Source organism: Schistocerca gregaria, chromosome 8 (assembly GCF_023897955.1).
Source record: "Schistocerca gregaria isolate iqSchGreg1 chromosome 8, iqSchGreg1.2, whole genome shotgun sequence".
Taxonomy (NCBI): domain Eukaryota; kingdom Metazoa; phylum Arthropoda; class Insecta; order Orthoptera; family Acrididae; genus Schistocerca; species Schistocerca gregaria.
The window spans coordinates 109,271,039-109,293,538 of NC_064927.1; positions in this window are offsets into that span (position 1 = coordinate 109,271,039).

The window sequence follows — 22,500 nt, forward strand, 5'->3', positions numbered from 1 at the left end:
CCTGTCTCACTCCTTTCCCAACCACTGCTTCCCTTTCATGCCCCTCGACTCTTATGACTGCCATCTGGTTTCTGTACAAATTATAAATAGCCTTTCGCTCCCTGTATTTTACCCCTGTCCCCTTTAGAATTTGAAAAAGAGTATTCCAGTCAACATTGTCAAAATCTTTCTCTAAGTCTACAAATGCTAGAAACGTAGGTTTGCCTTTTCTTAATCTTTCTTCTAAGATAAGTCGTAAGGTCAGTATTGCCTCACGTGTTCCAACATTTCGACGGAATCCAAACTGATCCTCCCCGAGGTCTGCATCTACCAGTTTTTCCATTCGTCTGTAAAGAATTCGCGTTAGTATTTTGCAGCCGTGGCTTATTAAACTGATAGTTCGGTAATTTTCACATCTGTCAGCACCTGCTTTCTTTGGGATTGGAATTATTATATTCTTCTTGAAGTCTGAGGGTATTTCGCCTGTCTCATACATCTTGCTCACCAGCTGGTAGAGTTTTGTCAGGACTGGTTGTCCCAAGGCCGTCAGTAGTTCTAATGGAATGTTGTCTACTCCGGGGGCCTTGTTTCGACTCAGGTCTTTCAGTGCTCTGTCAAACTCTTCACGCAGTATCGTATCTCCCATTTCGTCTTCATCTACATCCTCTTCCATTTCCATAATATTGTCCTCAAGTACATCACCCTTGTATAAACCTTCTATATACTCCTTCCACCTTTCTGCCTTCCCTTCTTTGCTTAGAACTGGGCTGCCATCTGAGCTCTTGATATTCATACACTTGGTTCTCTTCTCTCCAAAGGTCTCTTTAATTTTCCTGTAGGCAGTATCTATCTTACCCCTAGTGAGATAAGCTTCTACATCCTTACATTTGTCCTCTAGCCATCCCTGTTTAGCCATTTTGCACTTCCTGTCGATCTCATTTTTGAGACGTTTGTATTCCTTTTTGCCTGCTTCATTTACTGCATTTTTATATTTTCTCCTTTCATCAATTAAATTCAATATTTCTTCTGTTACCCAAGGATTTCAAGCAGCCCTCGTCTTTGTACCTACTTTATCCTCTGCTGCCTTCACTACTACATCCCTCAGAGCTACCCATTCTTCTTCTACTGTATTTCTTTCCCCTATTCCTGTCAATTGTTCCCTTATGCTCTCCCTGAAACTCTGTACAACCTCTGGTTCTTTCAGTTTATCCAGGTCCCATCTCCTTAATTTCCCACATTTTTGCAGTTTCTTCAGTTTTAATCTACAGGTCATAACCAATAGATTGTGGTCAGAGTCCACATCTGCCCCTGGAAATGTCTTACAACTTAAAACCTGGTTCCTAAATCTCTGTCTTACCATTATATAATCTATCTGATACCTTTTAGTATCTCCAGGGTTGTTCCACGTATACAACCTTCTTTCATGATTCTTAAACCAAGTGTTAGCTATGATTAAGTTGTGCTCTGTGCAAAATTCTACTAGGCGGCTTCCTCTTTCATTTCTTAGCCCCAATCCATATTCACCTACTATGTTTCCTTCTCTCCCTTTTCCTACACTCGAATTCCAGTCACCCATTACTATTAAATTTTCGTCTCCCTTCACTATCTGAATAATTTCTTTTATTTCATCGTACATTTCTTCAATTTCTTCATCATCTGCAGAGCTAGTTGGCATATAAACTTGTACTACTGTAGTAGGTGTGGGCTTCGTATCTATCTTGGCCACAATAATGCGTTCACTATGCTGTTTGTAGTAGCTTACCCGCATTCCTATTTTCCTATTCATTATTAAACCTACTCCTGCATTACCCCTATTTGATTTTGTGTTTATAACCCTGTAGTCACCTGACCAGAAGTCTTGTTCCTCCTGCCACCGAACTCCACTAATTCCCACTATATCTAACTTTAACCTATCCATTTCCCTTTTTAAATTTTCTAACCTACCTGCCCGATTAAGGGATCTGACATTCCACGCTCCGATCCATAGAACGCCAGTTTTCTTTCTTCTGATAACGACATCCTCCTGAGTAGTCCCCGCCCGGAGATCCGAATGGGGGACTATTTTACCTCCGGAATATTTTACCCAAGAGGATGCCATCATCATTTAATCATACAGTAAAGCTGCATGTCCTCGGGAAAAATTACGGCTGTAGTTTCCCCTTGCTTTCAGCCGTTCGCAGTACCAGCACAGCAAGGCCGTTTTGGTTAATGTTGCAAGGCCAGATCAGTCAATCATCCAGACTGTTGCCCCTGCAACTACTGAAAAGGCTGCTGCCCCTCTTCAGGAACCACACGTTTGTCTGGCCTCTCAACAGATACCCCTCCGTTGTGGTTGCACCTACGGTACGGGCATCTGTATCGCTGAGGCACGCAAGCCTCCCCACCAACGGTAAGGTCCATGGTTCATGGGGGGGGGGTAGATACTAGCTTCCATTTTAAAATATATTTAACTTGTAACTGATATTTGAAAATGTATCATCTTCTTTTGAGTTCACTTATGAACACTTGGTACATATTATATTAATGACATGACACATGGAATCGTAAATACACCACCAACAATATTTTTCATGTTTGATTAGTTTTTAAATTTGAACAGAACATATGTTCCAAGGTACATGACAATGCTAAACTTTGCAAGTGTTTCAGGTTTGAAAAACGCTTGCTTTCCATAGGTACTTTTTGTAATTTGTGAAAAGAGTATAGCACACACAAAGTGAATTATATTACATCAAAATATAGCAACAAACTATATCATACTCTGAAAAGTGAACCAAAGTACAACACTGTCCCTTGATGACACTACTGAATTCATTATTTGCATTAAATAGTGCGTTCTGTGATTTGCGGTGATTGCCAAGAAGGTTAACCACGGGAAGTTCAATGGAGCGTTGATAAATGTTCTGGTAGGGAAAGAGTGGACCCAAATGAGAATATTTGAAACGAGTGACAACATTTTCGTCATTTATAGTTGTGAAACATTCAACATATTTTGCTATAATTGATTTTAACTATGGAGCCATACATGAGTGAAAGTGTTACAGCGTTTAAGCTTCAAGGCTGGTGCTTTGACTTTAACACGAAATTTACCGTCATCATGTGTCTAGACCTGAAATGTCACATCAGGACCTATCAAAGGATGCAAGGTACAAGGAAAGAAGTTAAAAAGTAAGTCTTAAAGGAGCATAAGATCGTGAGTGCAGTTCTGGAATGTTCTAAGATGAGACAAGTGAGGAAAATATAAGTTTAACCCTTGAATTAATTACCTGGAAACCATCTTTTCTGACATTTATGTACCTTTTTTTCATGATGCCTATGATGTAAACTCTTATTTTTTGGTCCATAAATTTCTCTAATTTCAACAAATAATCATAAAGGCCTGAATTGTCAAACTTTTATTAGATAAAATAAATTGTTCTGAATCCTAAAATTGCTATAAATATTCCTAGCAAAAATAAATAAAATGTCATGAAATCGTGTTTCATCAAATTAATGCAAAATTACTTAAGTGTTATTATTTTTATGTGTGTAAACATAACTCAGTTAATTTGGCACTGATTGGTTTAACAGATAGAGAGAAAAAGGATGATTAATTACATCAAGTGTATTACAATTTATAATTTATAACAAATTATGAATTAGCATAAAAATTCTGAAAACTACATTTGGCCTCGTATTTTAATACTGCTAATCATCACATAAAATTATATTTTCTTATGTTCGATATCTAACGCACTCTGTATGGCCACAGCAGAGCATGCGTTTCATGCTCATTCCATCCTTAGGATAACTAGGCAAGTCGACATATTGCTATCAGCAGGAGATAAGAGTTTGAATGCCAGGCTACACAAAGTTTCATTGGCCGTGACACATTAATTATAAGAACTGCCTCCTGGAAGACGTACCGCTAACACCGCTTAACATCTCCTCTACAGTTGATATTGGCCTAAATTCAGTGTAGAAGAGTGTCTATGCGTTTCTCCACATATGCTGCAGCACTCACTGGTGACGAAGTTCCAGAGAGGTACCAGACTGTGTGGGCATAATGATTGTTCCTTTAGTGAACTGTTCGAAATACTCTCAGATATATTCTAGTTATTTAAGACAGAGTAATTTAGTGAACTGGTCGAGGAGTGCTAGGATATCTGAGTATTTTTCAGATTTCTAAAGGAAGTACATTAGTCGAGTGCCTTCATTAACAGTGTCTGTAACGTTTCATGAATGTTCCTTCAGACATGCATGCATGTGTGACGTCACAGACACTGCTGACAAATCATGAACCGTATTCACAAATTTCTAATACAGTACTACCACCATTTCGGTATTTATCAGAAAGAAAGGGAATTTGTGCGCCAACAGGACTTGAAGCCAGATATACAGCTTTATTTTGCCTTAAGAAAGCAGAGGAACTAGCTTCAGAGTGGTAGAAAAGGCGAGGACAGTGGTCTAAACCCAAGGAGCAGCCAAGACGCCTCCCACTTCTTCACCTTCGACCACCCCCTGAAAGACTATTTTTTCCTTCAACTCCACAATCTGTGACTTAATGTTAATAAAAATCATTTCTGTTGTAGAGAAGCCATTGTAAACAAATTAAATAACGTAAGTCACCACAACATCAAATGAAATGAAAGCACACGTAATTCGTGCGTCCATCTTATTGCATGAGGGTATCTCGAAAGCCACAACAACAGAAAAGGAAATGGAAATAGCTTATTTGTTTTGCTTTCGCAACGACCCTACAATAGAATGAACCCAAAACAGTATTGAAGCAAATCCTGCACACGATCCCACGTACTCTTCCCGTTCGCAGTGTTGATTGGTAGCAAGTTGATAACCAGTTCTCCTCATATCATGGGCCACTACTGGGATCGTCAGCCTTTGCCACAGTACTCTAGAAATGTGAGAGTGGTTTTAGGAGCAACTACGCAAATAATGACTGAAGAGATGCTGCTAGCGATGAGAGTGTTCAAGTGTGCTATGATTGTCTTTGAGATATCGCCAATAGTTGACAACCATCTGTCATCATCTCGGAATAAGTAGTAAATGCAAATGCCTTTAAAGAACATGAGAGCTGAGTCTTCTTGGTCTGGAAGGAAGTATCCATTGGCCATAGGAAGAGCTAGTGTTCAGTCGAGCAAAGTGAAGCGTGAAGGTTGCAGACAAGGATCTTCAGCACCAGCATACATGTGTGAAAATTTTATCCGTATTCTAAACGGTGTTCATCAGCGTGCGGGAAGTGGCACTGTGGAAAGAGGGAAGACTCTGTCAGCAGAATAGAGTGCCACCGGTATCTCGTTGCGTATTTCCATTTGACAACGTGGGTCCCACATTCCTTGTATCTGTGTAGGGAGGTAGCGCCGTGACACTACCCTACACACCTCTGACAACAGGGTTGCCATGTTTTTACACTCAATCACTTTGCGAGTGATGAATCTCTGCTATGAGCAACCAATATCTCTCAGCTTAGGAGCTTGAGTGGTGATAAAACCAGGGCGCACATATCTATATTTGAGTATGAATTCCGAGATGTGCAAAACAGTGTAGTGACGTGCGTTATCGAAACATGTGACAGGATGGATGTGGGCATCAGTTACCCTAAAAGAGATCCAGTACGTGAATTATGCGGACGGCTCCACAATCACGCCGTTTTGCACAAATATAAGGCTGCAACCATCGCTCATACATTAACAAGTTCCAGCCTGCCCCCCTGTGGAGTGACTGCGAGGGTGTTATACCAGACTTTAAATAGGTATCGAGCTGTAAAGTAATAGACAAGCGACGGCTGCAGACTGCATGCTATCGCAGTCGGTTGTGGTAGAACCTGAGCCATGTGTATCACCTTGGTCGCCATGTGAAGATTAAGGCATTCAACAGGATGCAGTAATTCCATGTGTCAAAGTAGTTTCTGGCAAAATTCTGTGTGCATCGCCTGCGCAGTCATCTATTGTTCATGGTAGGTGTGTATAACTAATGTCCAAATATCTGATCACTTCCGCCTGTGGGAGGGGCGCTATGCATAATTGCTGGAGGCCCCTTCCAAATGAAAAGCCGCAGTTTTGAATACATTCATGTTTCTTTTCGCAACCAATCGAAATCATTTGGTCTATTGAAGCCCGTGGCTCATCACATCATGTGACCGGCCAGCAGTATAACGACATTAGCATTCTCTACGAAAGGCAAGACGTGTTCACTGAATTTAGTCCCTATGTGTATGCTTTTCAGCAATCATATGAGCGGTTCCTATGCGATCGGTTACAAACTAATGGAGATTGGGCAATCTTGATGAAACGAATGACACATTGGCAAAAAGCCGACGGTAGATTATGTACCAATACATGGGACCATGCTCCACATAAGAGGCGTGAAAGTCTGTCAAGGTAGTCACGTGGGAAGCCCATTGGGCGAATCGTGCCAGAAATGGTGCGAGAAACGTGTGGTTCATTCTCTCCACCATGGGGTGAGGGAGAGGGGGGGGGGGGAGAGAATGGCTGTGAAACACCCTACATTCGCCAGCGGCTGCTTTTATGTTTGTTTCCCATTCCTATGTCGTTTGCTACACTGAAAGGATTTGTGGCAAGACTCTCTTTATGTACACTGCCAGATGCTGGGTGAAGATCTCACAATCCGAATTTAACATTCTAATCGGATGGTAGTCGTAAGGGATGCAATGCACATTTCTTGCAATGAACCAATGTAAATACATCTCGCACACGAATCATCCCTCGCACCAGATGGATCTTTACCATTGTTCCAAGACTAGAGTGATTGTGGCAATAGTCGTGGGGTCTGAAAAGTAACGCACAGGAAGCAGTGTCAGCTGCTACAGCGGCGCCATGTCCACCAGCGGTACTCGGACTGTTCTACAGTGGATGCATTCTAATTGGAAATGCACCTCTTTCCCACATTCAGAGTAGCTTTTTAGTTTGTCCGTCGTAAATGACTATGGCATGGTAACTAGTGATGTAGAGAGATGGTGGAACATGTATTTTAAGTTCACTTCAAGCCTGCCTGACTCCATTCATGAATTACGTCCCTCTTTCCTCGACACGACTATCTAACATGCCAGATGGGCGAAATCCACACTCGGCGACTTCTGCTGTGAGTTCAAACGGAAGTTCGAGTCTCCTCCTTGTGCAGAGCGTGACTGACGCCCACAGTACCTACACAGCCAGCAGCGTGGCAGACGCAGAGGCCCTGTTTCTTCTCCCAAAGAGTCTGTCTATTTTGTATTTATGATGATCTTTACACAGACTATACTACTGAGAACATATAAATATATGCTGATGATGTAAATCGCCTGGATATTGACCTTTTCTTGTAAAAATCTTCCTATTTTGCAGACGAAACAGCCGAATATAAATCATGAGCACACCTTTCGCTGTGAGGAAATAAACAGTACTTCTGAAGCTCTGCACTGACAAAAGCAAACGGTACGACTTTGGCTGTAGAGCACGTGGCACAGACAGATCCAAAATTCAGTAAGTCCCGGTCCTTGGCTCATATAGTGCATCCATAATAATCTGATTCCCACACGTGGAATGAAGTTAGCTGTCTCGTCAGGTTGCCTCGTCTTTCAGATAAATTAGCTTGAAGGAGTGTCTGGATTTGACAGCCTCTGTAAAGTTCAATGCAGTGTTCATCTGGCAATCATAAATGATTCTGTAAAGCTGGATGCACTGCTGTTTCAAACATGCTTGCATGTCCAAAGGAACAGATTATGATGAGGAAATATAACAATACTACACCGTGAGATGGATTCCCGAAATGGGAATATGGAAACACCACAACTATATAATTTACTGGGGACAAATGAAACTCTGTGCCGGCCAGGGACTCTAACCCAGATTTCCCGGTTCATGTGAACGATCCCATTAATCGTTCGGCTGTCCTAGCGTGCTTCACGCTTAGACACAAAGTTCAATATGTCCCACTTTCTACTTCCCAAAGTGTTACCACTATTATTTGGTTCTTAGTCAAGGAAAGTATTATTTAATTTTCTCAACAAGGTTCCTTGGCTTGGGCATGAAATTCTTCAGTGCAGTGTGCGTATATGAACGTGTCTGTAAAGGATGGTGCACTGTTCCTTCGGACACGCATGTATGTCCGAAGGTACGTACACTGCAAACAATTTGTAGTCGTATAAAATATTGACAAGCATTTGAAAATTGGAGCACGGTGTTGCCGCAGCTATAAAATTTACTGGAATGAAATGGCAACGTGTGCTGCGCCGGAACGCGAACCTGGATTTCCCGGTATGTGCAATAGGTTGATGGACTCTCTACGTCTTTGTTTGTCCCGTCTCTCGAACCGTTGTTGCTACGGTCAGTTTGCTGCTCTGCTTTCAGGTTTGAAACCCTCAGAGGAGAATCTCGCACGCAGGGCGTTTGCTGATGAAGCGCTGGTCTTCCTCGACGAAGAAAGGAAGTCCCATTGTTAAATGTTATAACTGTTGATTTTTGTTTTACTGCATGTGCGCACTTAAATGAAGGAATTTCTCGACCTACACGGCTTCGAGTACACTGTCATTTCTTGGCCACGATTTGATGATCGATATTCATCTACGTGGGCTGTAGTCCATCGTTGAGCATTACAGATGGCAGTTTTGAATTGGAATCTCCTTTTGACAAAATTCAGGGTGTGGTGCTGCAACATGATGGGCACTCGCTTACAACTTCCAAGATAGCACACAGACTGGATACGTAATTTTGTGGAATGCATATTATATTGAACAGAACATTCCCCTTCTCAAAGTAGTAGCGAAGAAATTGGGGCAACTGTCTCACTCGTCCTTTAATTTTTGTTTTCTTATTTATATTTTGTCACTAATGATCGTATTGTTTCGCATATACGGAATCTGAGGGATAGCAAGGTGAAGTCCCACGTGTGTTTGCGTGGGCTTTAGTTGGATTTCTGAATTTTTTTTGAAGAAAAAATCGAAGGGTAGAAAGAAGGTAGTGGTTGCTTTCATAATTGCAAAGAAAGTTTTTCGTGCATGTCTTGTGATGCAAGATTGGCGTAATTAAAAATTAAATAAAATGAAGTGGCAAGGAGATTTTTTTTTTTGGTCATCAGTCTACTGACTGGTTTGATGCGGCCCGCCACGAATTCCTTTCCTGTGCTAACCTTTTCATCTCAGAGTAGCACTTGCAACCTACGTCCTCAATTATTTGCTTTTGATGTCCTCCTTGCTCCGTCCGTCATTGGTTATTTTACTGCCTAGGTAGCAGAATTCCTTAACTTCATTGACTTCGTGACCATCAATCCTCATGTTATGTTTCTCTCTGTTCTTATTTCTACTACTTCTCATTGCCTTCGTCTTTCTCCGATTTACTCTCAAACCATACTGTGTACTCATTAGACTGTTCATTCCGTTCAGCAGATCATTTAATTCTGCTTCACTTTCACTCAGGATAGCAATGTCATCAGCGAATAGTATCATTGATATACTTTCACCTTGTATTTTAATTCCACTCCTGAACCTTTCTTTTATTTCCATCATTGCTTCCTCGATGTACAGATTGAAGAGTAGGAGCGAAAGGCTACAGCCTTGTCTTACACCCTTCGTAATAGGAGCACTTCGTTCTTGATCGTCCACTCTTATTATTCCCTCTTGGTTGTTATACATATTGTATATGACCCATCTCTCCCTATAGCTTACACCTACTTTTTTCAGAATCTCGAACAGCTTGCACCATTTTATATTGTCGAACGCTTTTTCCAGGTCGACAAATCCTATGAACGTATCTTGATTTTTCTTTAGCCTTGCTTCCATTATTAGCCGTAACGTCAGAATTGCCTCTCTTGTGCCTTTACTATTCCTAAAGCCAAACTGATCGTCACCTAGCGCATTATCAATTTTCTTTTCCATTCTTCTGTATATTATTCTTGTAAGCAGCTTCGATGCATGAGCTGTTAAGCTGACTGTGCGATAATTCTCGCACTTGTCAGCTCTTGCCGTCGTCGGAATTGTGTGGATGATGCTTTTCCGAAAGTCAGATGGTACGTCGCCAGACTCATATATTCTACACACCAACGTGAATAGTCGTTTTGTTGCCACTCCCCCTAATGATTTTAGAAATTCTGATGGACTGTTATCCATCCCATCTGCCTTATTTGACCGTAAGTCCTCCGAAGCTCTTTTAAATTCCGATTCTAATACAGGATGCCCAATCTCTTCTAAATCGACTCCTGTTTCTTGTTCTATCACATTAGACAAATCTTCACCCTCATAAAGGCTTATTTAATACTGTATGGTTTTTAGTACTGTAGTTAATAACTGGTACAATGGAATGTACCCTCTGTCATGCGTTTTGTAGTGGTTTGAGAAGTATGAATAGAAGTAGATGGTATTATATTTGGGGCTACTTAACAAGAGGAAAAAAAGAATTGTGTTGCACAGAAATGTGAAAGAGTGTTGTTTTCAAACGACAGTAACATTCATAAATATAGGGTGATTCTAAAAGGACTTGACAAATTTACTTACCTACAGAATTTTATTGAGAAAGCTTACATAGATTGTAGGGGGTGTCGTCTTGTAGCTAAATGCTGCCAGTTTCATCCCATATATACACTTTCACTTTAACTGATATTTAATATTGATTTGTCATTGCCAAAAGCCAAGTGAGTAAGCAATGTCTCATCCTACTCAACCTGATGTAAACGTTTCTCCACAATATGCATTACGTGCCTCCTTATCCATGTCTGTGACGGCGTGTAAGAATGTTAATCTGTATGGCTTCGGGTGCAATCGTTTTTCTCACATGCTCCAGACAGTTGATTGAGGAACTTCAAGCTCTTTTTTCAGCCAGAAGTATTATCGAAAGGCCGACAGAAAACCGTCCCGTAAAAACAGTGTCAGACCCTTGCTCATGCAGCATATGACTTGAAGCTTATGAAGTGTGTAATTTATAATCTGAGGCAACACATATCCGACAAAAGTAGATTTATGCACACGTACGCGCCAATTTTGCTTTGGTTGTGGTTACCCAGTTGCCATACGTATATATTGCAACTGCATTTTTTTTTATTTGACGCTTTTGCCTTGCCCTTCTGATAAAATTTTGACTATTCGAAGGTTATGTGGTGCATTGTTTTAGCGTCAGACAATGTAGTGGAAAACGGGAAAAAATTGATATGGATACTTTGTTTAGTTTAGACAGATTTTCGTCGTATGTTTGTCGTCATAAATTGTTACTTTACTGACCGTATCGCTCGTAGAGATGTACCGCTCCGTCGTTAACAATGTCACGATACAAACTGGAGAACGCATTTTTATCAGTAAAGAAATTTTCTTCGTCGTTGCTGCATAAGAATCTAGACAGGTGAACATTATGGAATCAGAAAAAAATGGACGATGAGTGGTGACTCGCGGATAAATTCCGTTGCGACGCCAGGAGAGTGCAGCAGGCGATATCGTACTGTAGCCACACGTTATCCAGAACTTTTGATTGTTCTCTTCTAATGGGACTGTTCGCAACAAATACAGCTGTGATGGACGCGCCACGATAAAATAATTTGTTACACAAATCACTTACTTGCTGTCACCTTGTGAATAAAACTACGTTTTCTGGTTCGTCTCGGATGACCTTGTAGTTGATAGACGTTTGCAGCTACTCTTTCATGTCTTAACATTTTTCCAACATTTCATATTGACTGCAAGAATCGCACAAAGGTTACATAGTTGCAGTTCGTCTCCTCTGCTATTCATCGCGTACGCTGATTCAGATCGCAATTGAAAGTTATAAAAAACATACTTCATTAAAGCCTGCTGTTATTCCCCCATGCGCAGAATAGTTTACATTGAAATGATACCACTGTAAACGGGAATTTTTTGTTTCTCTCATGATTAATTTAATGCTATTCAACCAACAGACAACACAAGCTTATTCATGCCGTATAACTGCATTCACCCTGACACTAAATCAGAAGAAATGAAAACGTCTCGAATCACAGACTTTTCCTCTTTTATATTCCGACTTTTAACGCTTAAACAGCGCACCAGAATATTTTAATACATGTAACATTCAACAAATAGCCTAATATATTATTCTAGACCAACAAATAAAAAGTGACGTTTCATAATTGCACTAATATCAACCAAGCTGACTCTCCTTATAAAATCTTTACGAACATATGAGCCGATTTCATTTTTGCCCGCAGTGGTAAATACCATACTTCAGTATACCTTGAATCATATGCTGCATGAAGAGTGGCCACAAAGCCTTTGTTGCTACTCGGTGTTCATTCGGTCTATTGAAGATCTTCCGCGCCGAAAACTAATCTGAACCACACTGAGGTGACAAAGGTCACGGAATAGCGATAAACACGTGTACAGATGGGGACAGTATAGAGCACACAAGGTACAAAAAGGCAGGGAATTGGCCGATCTGTGAAGTCTACTCAAGTGGTTCATGTGAAACGACTTATGGCGTGTTTATGGCACACACGATGGGAAATAAGCGACCTTAAACGCGGAATGGTAGTTGGAGGAAGACGAATGGGACATTTCATTTCGGAAATCGTTAGGGATTTCAGTATTCCCAGATCCGCAGTGTCAAGAGTGGGCCGAGAGTACCAAATTTCAGGAATTATCTCTCACAATGGACAACGCAGAGGCGGAAAGCTTCATTTGACGACAGAGGGCAGCGGTGTATGTGTAGAGTTTTCACTGCTACGGTATAAACAACACTGTATGAAATAACGGCAGCCACAGAAATTAACACAAAACGTACGACGAACGTATCCGTTAGGATAGTACGGTAAATCTGGTGTTCATGGGCTACGGCAGCAGACAACGGAACCACTACCTTTGCTAACAGCACATCGCCTTCAGAGATTGTCTTGGGCTCGTGAATACGTCAGTTCGATTCTACACCACAGGAAAACCGTGGCTTGGTCAGATGAGAGCCTATTTCAGTTGGTAAGAGTTGATAGGACGATCCAAATGAGGCTTAGACCCCACAAATACAAAATGCAATGGACAGGGTCCTGTACTTCAGCTGAAATGATCATGGACTGGAGATCGTTACTGTCGTCTACTCGGAGGCAATTTCCTGCCATTCATAGACTTCATGTTCTGAAACAAGGATGGAATTCTTATGGATAAAAATGTGCCAAGTCATCGGAACACAGTTGTTCGCGATTCGTTTGAAGAACATTTTGGACCATTCAAGCGAATTATTTGGTCACCAAGATATCCCAACATCCATCCCACGGAATGTTTATGGAACGTAATCGAGATGTCAGTTCGTGCACAAAATCTTGCACCGACATCACTTCTGCTGTTATCGACGGGTATAGAAGCAGCATGGCTCGATATTTCAGCAGGGGATTTGTTGAGTCTGTGGCACGAGTTGCTGCATTACGCCGGACAAAGGAAGTCTGACACGATATGAGGAGGCATCCCATTACTTTCGTCACTTCACAATAAGTAACACATAAATTAAATGATGAACGAAAGTAGCCCACATCTTTTGGAAAATAGGAAGCTGCACTGAAGGAAATAAACAGGATGTAAGTGAGTGTGTTAGTTATGGTTTCGAATGAAGACAGCAGTGTGCGTACGATTCCTAATGCCTAAAAGTTAAAAGAGAATGTAGTAACTGAAACTGAGTGTCCTGCTCGTGTTAACCAACTAAGCAAAAATTAACACATTTAAATAACTGTCAGAACGTGCATCTCAGAAATCGAGTAAATATAGATTTTCATTATAGTTTTTGTTAGTATCGTTTGGTTTCAAGATATCGTTTATGTCCATTTATGAGGGCAACGGAGACGGGATTTATATCAGAATAAATGTATCATTTGATTATTGACGCCTAGGACTTAATTATGAGCATTTTCGCTTGGGTTAAACAATACGAACTGATGGAAAATGTCTTAGTGGTTATAAAAACCGTGGTATGAAATTAAAGTTATTTGAGGCATTATATCTTGGGAGTGAATTGTATTTTCGTGACACGTTGTTAGTGCTCAGAGAATAGTTCTGACGGACTGAGTTCATGGCTTTAAAGGCGTTCTTCCAAGAATGAGAGGCTATTATGAGCAATATTCTATTTCTTTTGTTTCTATAGGAGATTCGTGCCATCACAATCGTTTGTGGCAGATGCGTGAATCGACCACTATAGAAAAACGTCGTATGGGTATGGACAGGGGAGAGAGATTAGCAGAGACTACGGCTGAATTAGTCCAGAGAAATATTCTGTGCCGGCCGCGGTGGTCTAGCGGTTCTAGGCGCTCAGTCAGGAACCGCGCCTGCTGCGGTCGCAGGTTCGAATCCTGCCTCGGGCATGGATGTGTGTGATGTCCTTAGGTTAGTTAGGTTTAAGTAGTTCTAAGTTCTAGGGGACTTATGACCGCAGATGTTGAATCCAATAGTGCTCAGAGCCTTTTTTTTAAATATTCTATATCATCAACGCATTTCACAGCCACTTTCCACGTATACTGATGCGTGTGGTTAAGGGACAGCTCTGTAAATTTTGGCAAATAGAACTTAAAGATCAGTAACCAGTAAATTGTGGATTCGGCGTGGTTGTGCAGGGAATTTTGGAATTGAAGAAGGCTATCCTAGAAAGAAAAGGGAAGTGATATGGAAGGGACTTTTTTAAACAGTCTCTAGCCATGAGTTTACTTAAAAATAATTTTGGAAAGGTCATCTACATGTGAGTGATTACTTCACTATCGATTCCACAGACATACCAATATGGTACACCACCATTTTATGCACTACAGTTATGGATAATGCATGCCGATTAAAGAGCAAATAAAAGTTACGTTATTTAGAACAGCACTAACCTTAACCTAACGGTTTCTGAAAGACATTCCACATGCTAAACAAGGCCCCGGGAGTAGACAACATTCCATAGAACTACTGATGGCCTTAGGAGAGCCAGTTATGACAAAACTCTACAATCTAGTGAGCAAGATGTACGAGACAGGCTTCAAGAAGAATATAATAATTCCAATCACAAAAGAAAGCAGGTGTTGACAGATGTGAAAATTACCGAACTATCAGTTTAATAAGTCACATCTGCAAAATTCTAACGCGAATTCTTTACAGACGAATGGAAAAACTGTTTGAAGCTGACCTCGGGGAGATCAGTTTGGATTCCGTAGAAATGTTGGAACACGTGATTCAATACTGACTCTACGACTTATCTTAGAAAATAAATTAAGGAAAGGAAAACCTACGTTTCTAGCATTTGTAGACTTAGAGAAAGCTTTTGACAATGTTGACTGGAATACTCTCTTTCAAATTCTGAAGGTGGCAGGGGTAAAATACAGGGAGCGAAAGGCTATTTACAATTTGTACAGAAATCAGATGGCAGTAATAAGAGTCGAGGGGTATGAGAGGGAAGCAGTGAATGGGAAGGGAGTGAGACAGGGTTGTAACCTATCCCCGATGTTATTCAGTATGTATTTTGAGCAAGCAGTAAAGGAAACAAAAGAAAAGTTCGGAGTAGGTATTAAAATCCATGGAGAAGAAATAAAAGCTTTGAGATTCGCCGATGACATTGTAATTCTGTCAGAGACAGCAAAGGACTAGGAAGGGCAGTTCAACCGAATGGACAGTGTCTTGAATGGAGGATATAAGATGAACATCAACGAAAGCAAAACGACGATAATGGAATGTAGTCGAATTAGGTCGGGTGATGCTAAGGGAATTAGATTAGGGAATGAGACACTTAAAGTAGTAAATGAGTTTTGCTATTTGGGGAGCAAAATAACTGATGATGGTCGAAGTAGAGAGGATATAAAATGTAGACTGGCAAGTATAGCGTTTCTGAAGAAGAGAAATTTGTTAACGTCGAGTATAGATTTAAATGTCATGAAGTCGTTTCTGAAAGTATTTGTATGTTGTGTAGCCACGTATGGAAGTGAAACATGGACGATACATAGTTTGGACAAGAAGAGAATAGAAGTTTTCGAAATGTGGTGCTACAGAAGAATGCTGAAGATTAGATGGGTAGATCACGTAACTAATGAGGAGGTATTGAATACAATTGGGGACAAGAGGAGCTTGTGGCACAACTTGACTAGAAGAAGGGATCGGTTGGTAGGACACGTTCTGAGACATCGAGGGATCACCAATTTAGTATTGGAGGGCAGCGTGGAGGGTAAAATCGTAGAGGGAGACCAAGGGATGAATACACTAAGCAGATTCAGAAGGATGTAGGCTGCAGTAGGTACTGGGAGATGAAGAATCTTGCACAGGATAGAGTAGCATGGAGAGCTGCATCAAACCAGTCTCAGGACTGAAGATGACAACAACAACATAAAAATTTATGGAGGATAATAGTTCAAACAGCTGCACTCTCGAGCTGTATGGAAGCCCTTGTAAATGCAAATCTCGTCATTGAATGCAATGACATGAGACACCACTTGTGACGTGTACGATGCTCAGTACAATGGAAAACGAAAGTAATGTTATTCTTTTAGAATTAATAGTACTAATACAAAGTCATTTCTGACAAGAAGTGACTTTTCCTTTTCGACATTGTTATAAGTGTATAGTAAAAGAAATGTATGCTAACTGATGGATTAAGCTTTTGAGTCAATAAGTGTAGTATTATTTTCTTATTGTGTGTGATTAAGAAAGAAATGACTTTCCTGGACCGCCAGTGTAGAATATAAGGTTACGATTTGCAGTAACTTAATTATTGGGTAAGGTGTGTGTTAACCAACACCTGAGCAAGCGTCAGTATACGAATATATGCTTACATGTGAATGTGATTCTGCAACATTTGTTGAGTTGCCGCAAGTGCTTCAGCACCGTAAAGTTGGATGCAGTAAACCTCAAAGAATTATACTCGCAGGAACGTCGATTAAGTTTATTTAAGCAGAACAGCAAAATCTAAAATATTGAAAATTTGATGACAATTCTTCAACTCTCATATGAATGCTACGTATATTATACTCAACTAAGCAACAATGTTGTCTTCACTTAATAACAACAGAATAAAGAAGTCCGTCTTATACCTGACATACAATATTGTTATATGGATAGCGAGATAAGTTATTCAGATATGTTAGCGGACCCCAGCGAGGTCCGTTCTGATGTTTGTTGTCTCTCACTTGAGTTACACTTCGGGAAATGACAGAACGCGTTCCGATCGCAAATGGGTAGGGAAGAGGAAGGAAGAATTCCAATTGCTGATATGGTAAAAATCCCCTTAGCCCCCTCTCTCATCCCACATACCATCCAAAGGAAGAGGGACAGCTGGTAAGCATCTTACCCTTCACAACCGTCCATATTTCATCTTTCACTGTCTTCTCCAACGCTAGAATCAGAGCTACGTTCATCTCCCTACCAAAAAGCTTGAAAAATCAAAGATTATTTTTAGAAGCTGTATCGATAAAAGAACAGAACATACAACCACAAAGAAGATAAATATTAAACAAGAGTCTCTGGCAATACATTTAAATATCATTAGTTCTGGTGCTGTGTGTCATAAGATTTTTTCTACACTGATAGTTGGAATCATCATTTTCGCACTCAGGTTGAGTACCAGGAATTGGTCATTATTTTCAAAAAAATAGAGTTTGATTCATAACGTAGTAGCTTTGGTTACACATACTGAGCGTAACGTGTGGGAGAAAATGGTGTCTTCTGTTTCCCAGCAAACAGTGAACAGTGATGTACTTGTTACTTTTACAACGATCCGAAGACATTTCAAAACAGTTTCGTTGAAGTCTGTTATTGAACACAAAAGATGTTTATACTGATGTTGACTTACGATTCTACCTTAATTGTTGGTCACACACACCCAAAAAATGCAATATAACTGTACAAAACTAGTTGGGTACTTAATCATGGTGTTCCATGTGTAGTATCGACACAAGACAGCCAAGTGTTGTAGAAGTATATTGTGTTATCTCTAAAGTTCGTTAGCTTTTCGTGACAGTGGAATTACACACATCGCCTGCAAACACACTTCCCTGCACACAGCTACGGCAGAGAGTTTGCCAGTTTTTCACCCCTTACACTAAACACGCAAGGTCGGGTACAACATAACCAAAAAGCGGATCGACTTTGTAAACAAACTATTAATTTCATGCAGGATGCATCACTGTTGTCGACAATATATTGCGATTTCTCTGATAATCTGTAAACGTCTCTTTTCAAAAATGTTGGGGTTTCTGAGGTTGATGTCCTCTTAAACAATCGGTCTGTAGTTCTCGAAGGAGTTGACGTATTAGCTATTGAGGAAATTGTGCAGGGAACCGAGTAGATGAATGCCAGAAGAAGCAGCGTCCATCGATTAAGGTCGTTGGGCAACACATCACAAAGAAAAGAACTCAGGTTTTCATGGGTCACCATGAAGATATGTGGTCTGTCGATGTTGTGGTTTAAGATGACGTCGTGTCCAAAATCCGCTCATTCAATGGCACCCATGCGACAATCAAACTGCGGACACTAGATCTCTGAAGTGATAGTCTAATTCGTGCGAAGTTTGTAATACAGGACGTCCTTGAAATCCCACCAGGCGCATAGCAGAACCTTTCCGAGAAGCATCCCTGCCTTATGACCCGATAGTGTTGACTGCCATGTCTTGCGCCACGATTTATTCTTTCAGGCGTTGTTGTACACGATCCACTTTCCATCCTCAATTACCAGTCATTAACGAAAAGGAGCATTGTGACTGCGTCTCAATAAGAAGCCACAGACGGACACGATCTGAAACAAATTCGCTTCTCTCAGTTCATGAGGAACCCACGCATCGCGAATATTTACGAACCCAGCTTCTCCAAGTTCCTGGTTGCAGCAGCAAGAGCGTCATGGAGCTCCAATGCCGACACCCGCTTCGTCATTTGTGGATTATTCGCTATCATATCATTAAGCCACTATACATCTGTAAACGTAGGCCGACCATATCGAATGTTGGTCTATTAGGGCCAAACTACAGGTCGAAGTCTACTAAACCACTTCTGACTTGCTCGAGCCATTAGTACATCTATCCACTACACAGCACAATTCTTCTGCCTGCACTGTGAGGTGTTTTTCCACATACGATAGTAAAATAGCGTAAGACAGCGCTAACGTCCTTTCCTGCTTTCTGTGGCTTGTAAAGACACATTCATCCTGTTCCATCCAACGCCATCCACAAGTACACATTGACATATAGAATGGTGCGTCGGTTTGTCGATAATTGTTGCGTTTTCTTATTTTTTACAGATGGATTGTACACGAGCTCCTTAAATGTTATAGTTTGGGATTTGTATTCGGTTACACATGCCACCGGAAGCCCACTCTCCACACAAATTCCAGATACTATCTGTGTTAAAAGTCACGGATCAACTACATTTATAATGTTTTGTTAAGTATCACACTCAATCATGTATTTAAAGTTCGGAGAATGTAGATAAACACCCGTGAATATTAAGATTGGGCGGCATCCATAGATATGAGTATACTACTTACTACCAGTTACCTATAAAAGCAGTACGACTCTTATGTATGCATGGAATCGTGAGCTGGCAGAGAAGCAGGAGTTTTAAATGTATCTGACATGCCGAATATTTATCAAGTGTCCGGTATCACTGCATTCACATCGATTATACAATAGATGTTTATCTGCAATATGAACATTGCTAATTCCAATAATCATATGTTGTGCATTCGAGATTACTGCAAGCATAACGTCCCTGGCGATAGCACAGTATTGAACTCTCTCTCCTTCAGTGAGTTTGTTTGATGCCATTTCTTTTACTACCTCTTTCATTCTGCTTAGAAAAATGAAACCAACGTTCGTCTATGAATTTTTTTTTCCAGAATCGTCTCTTCCTCCTAATGGAAGCGTTGCATCAGTTGGGACGTACTTCTTTTCCTTGCCTCTTCATTCTGGTCGGATAAAGTTCTTCGTAATCAAGCTGTACAAACATATGAGTAATCGTTATCACGCTGCCTTTACTGAGTGAGGAATCCAACTTCTAACATTGGTGATATCCACCGATGCACCTCCGTGCGCAGTTGTCGTTTTTCGTGAATACGAATGGGCGTTCCACCTTCTTCATTCAAAAACTGTCACACAACGCTGCCTAATACGGCCATTTTGCAAGCGACTAAAATGTAGGCATCTGGTGAGGCAGAAAGTTACTATGGCAGTAGTCTGAAAAAAAAAAAGCATTCAGTAATAGCGCAACATTAATTAGTTCACTTCCAAAACTGAATTAAAAGAGAATGAGTTAGGTAGCATTCATTCTGGAATGACCTCCTTAGACAATACACAATGAAACACAAATAATTTGTACCTCATCGCTTAACGGTAAAAAATTCTACTTCTCTCATACAACAATCGACAATATTCTTGTAATCACATTTTGTGGTTCTAAACATCACCGGGTTCAGTACACATGAAATATGAATAATAACGTCTCGCGTCACCGAAAATTTTATATTTTATTAAGTCACACAACGCATTTCGGATCCAGTGTGCCCATTAACGTTTTACCTAACCTTTTGCTGAGTCGTTCACTCAATCTAAGCACTTCTTTTATTGGCACATATGAAATGGTTCCATCGCCGTGCAACCAACTTATCTATACGCTTCCTCTTATCAAATTTAAATTATGTTGCGAATGTTAAACGATTCAGTACCTTTCCCACTGTTGCAGGCCATTAATAATAGATACCCTGTGCTTCGTATTAATCATATTACAAGCCAGAGACCTATTTTACTGATTGCTGTTATTAAATGATTTTATTAGTCCCTTAATTGTATTTCTGTAAAGCAGTGAGATATTTTGTGCAATACAGGATAGTCAAGAACACTGTTTCCGAAAGTATGTGGACATTTCAATTTTAAATCCCGTTACGACTTCACTAGCTTGTTTGTAGACTTGCCTAGTTATACTACTTGAGTCTACATATACGATGAGCAGAAAAGTACTCATTATTTAACTTTAACTTGCGCTTATTTTAAGTACTCGTATGTGACTCGGTGAATATCACGTTAATCATCTGTAGCAAAATCACATATTCAGTTGTATCCGAGGTCATGAACTGTCGTATAGCTTAACACATCAAGACGTTACTAACTACTTAGGATAGCAGTTTATTCATACAATACAGAACACAGCTGGAAACGTTTGCTTTTCACCAAGATGACGCGAAATGTGCGTTCCTATTGTGAGAGGGTTACATGTTAACCTTATAAATTGTCAATAGTGGAAAACTTCCAAAAGGGTCCTGCCAGACCATTTTAACATCCTTAATGTCAGCAAACGTTGACAGCTTATGGTGCAACTGCACAGCATTTAACTCTAAGCACACACCTTCTTCTATATCCCACAGATGGAGCATCATATGAAATGATCAAAATGATGCTTTTTATGTAGTGCCAGATGGTAGCGTGATAAAGTAGCATAACACATGTAAAGTGATAATTAAACGGCTTTTTTTAATTATTAAAATAGCCATCAGTAGCGGAAGGTGCCCGTTAATTCAAGCTTTGTGGTTTTATGCAGGTGTATTGCTGTATGCTCGAGCAGATGAAGAGAGTAACAATTCATCTTATTGTGTAATGTTACCAAACTGGTTTCTGTCTACTCTCTGATCTGTTAAGTTTAACTCATATGTTGTGCAATATCCAGCCCACGGGTGAGGCGATTTATGTGAAAAGACAGAACTGCAGGCAAGCTTTGAGGAGATTTTGACGGATTGTACCTGCCGATATCAAGCGTGCCGTTTTCCACTAACATGCAGGCCACGTCTTTGGGTTCCGAGCAGAGGACTCGAACCATAGTGCGTATGTTAAACCGCTGGATTTTCGTGATTTATCCTGTACTGCATGCTCAACAGACCAGATATCTCAGACGACATATTTCTGTAGTTTCGACTATGTGCCGTAGTAAGTAATGTGTACGGTGCAGCGATTTTAGGAATTCTTTCTTATAGTGAATTTTTGAATTTTTTTATTTTTTTTATTTATGAAAGTTGAGGTGAAGTTAGTATGCACGACAAAAGAAAGAAATTTGGGGCCGACACCGGCGACTTATACGCCACGCGCTCATACATTTCTCAAAAGAAATATTGGCCAGTGGATTGCCGAATATCAGAACCCTGCCACATCGGTCTGATTCAGAGACGAGGGTACTCCTTTGAGATTATTGAAATGTCGACATGCTAGAAATACGGTGTTCTTGATCCTTTGTCAAGTAGAGTAACTTTAAATACCGGTAAAATAATGGTCGTAACACAGTTAAGGCTGATACAATATTGAACAGAGTGCAAACAATTTTTTATTGACTCTCACCGGTGAGTTTGATTACATGAGGAGTCATCAAAGGAGTGATCAAAAAATTGTGTTTGAGGGCGTTTCCATTTAAGTGTTTATGGAAGGAAGCGGGGCTTCAGTGCACATTTGTAAACACTAACATGTAGGCGACGGATCTGTGTAGGATTAATGTCTTCCCGAAGTGCACGCCGTAAATGCACAAATGTGAATTATCTCCACTTTACTGCCAAACGCATACAAACAGAATAATTGCGATGTTATTCTTTTCATAGCTGCCGAAACCAAC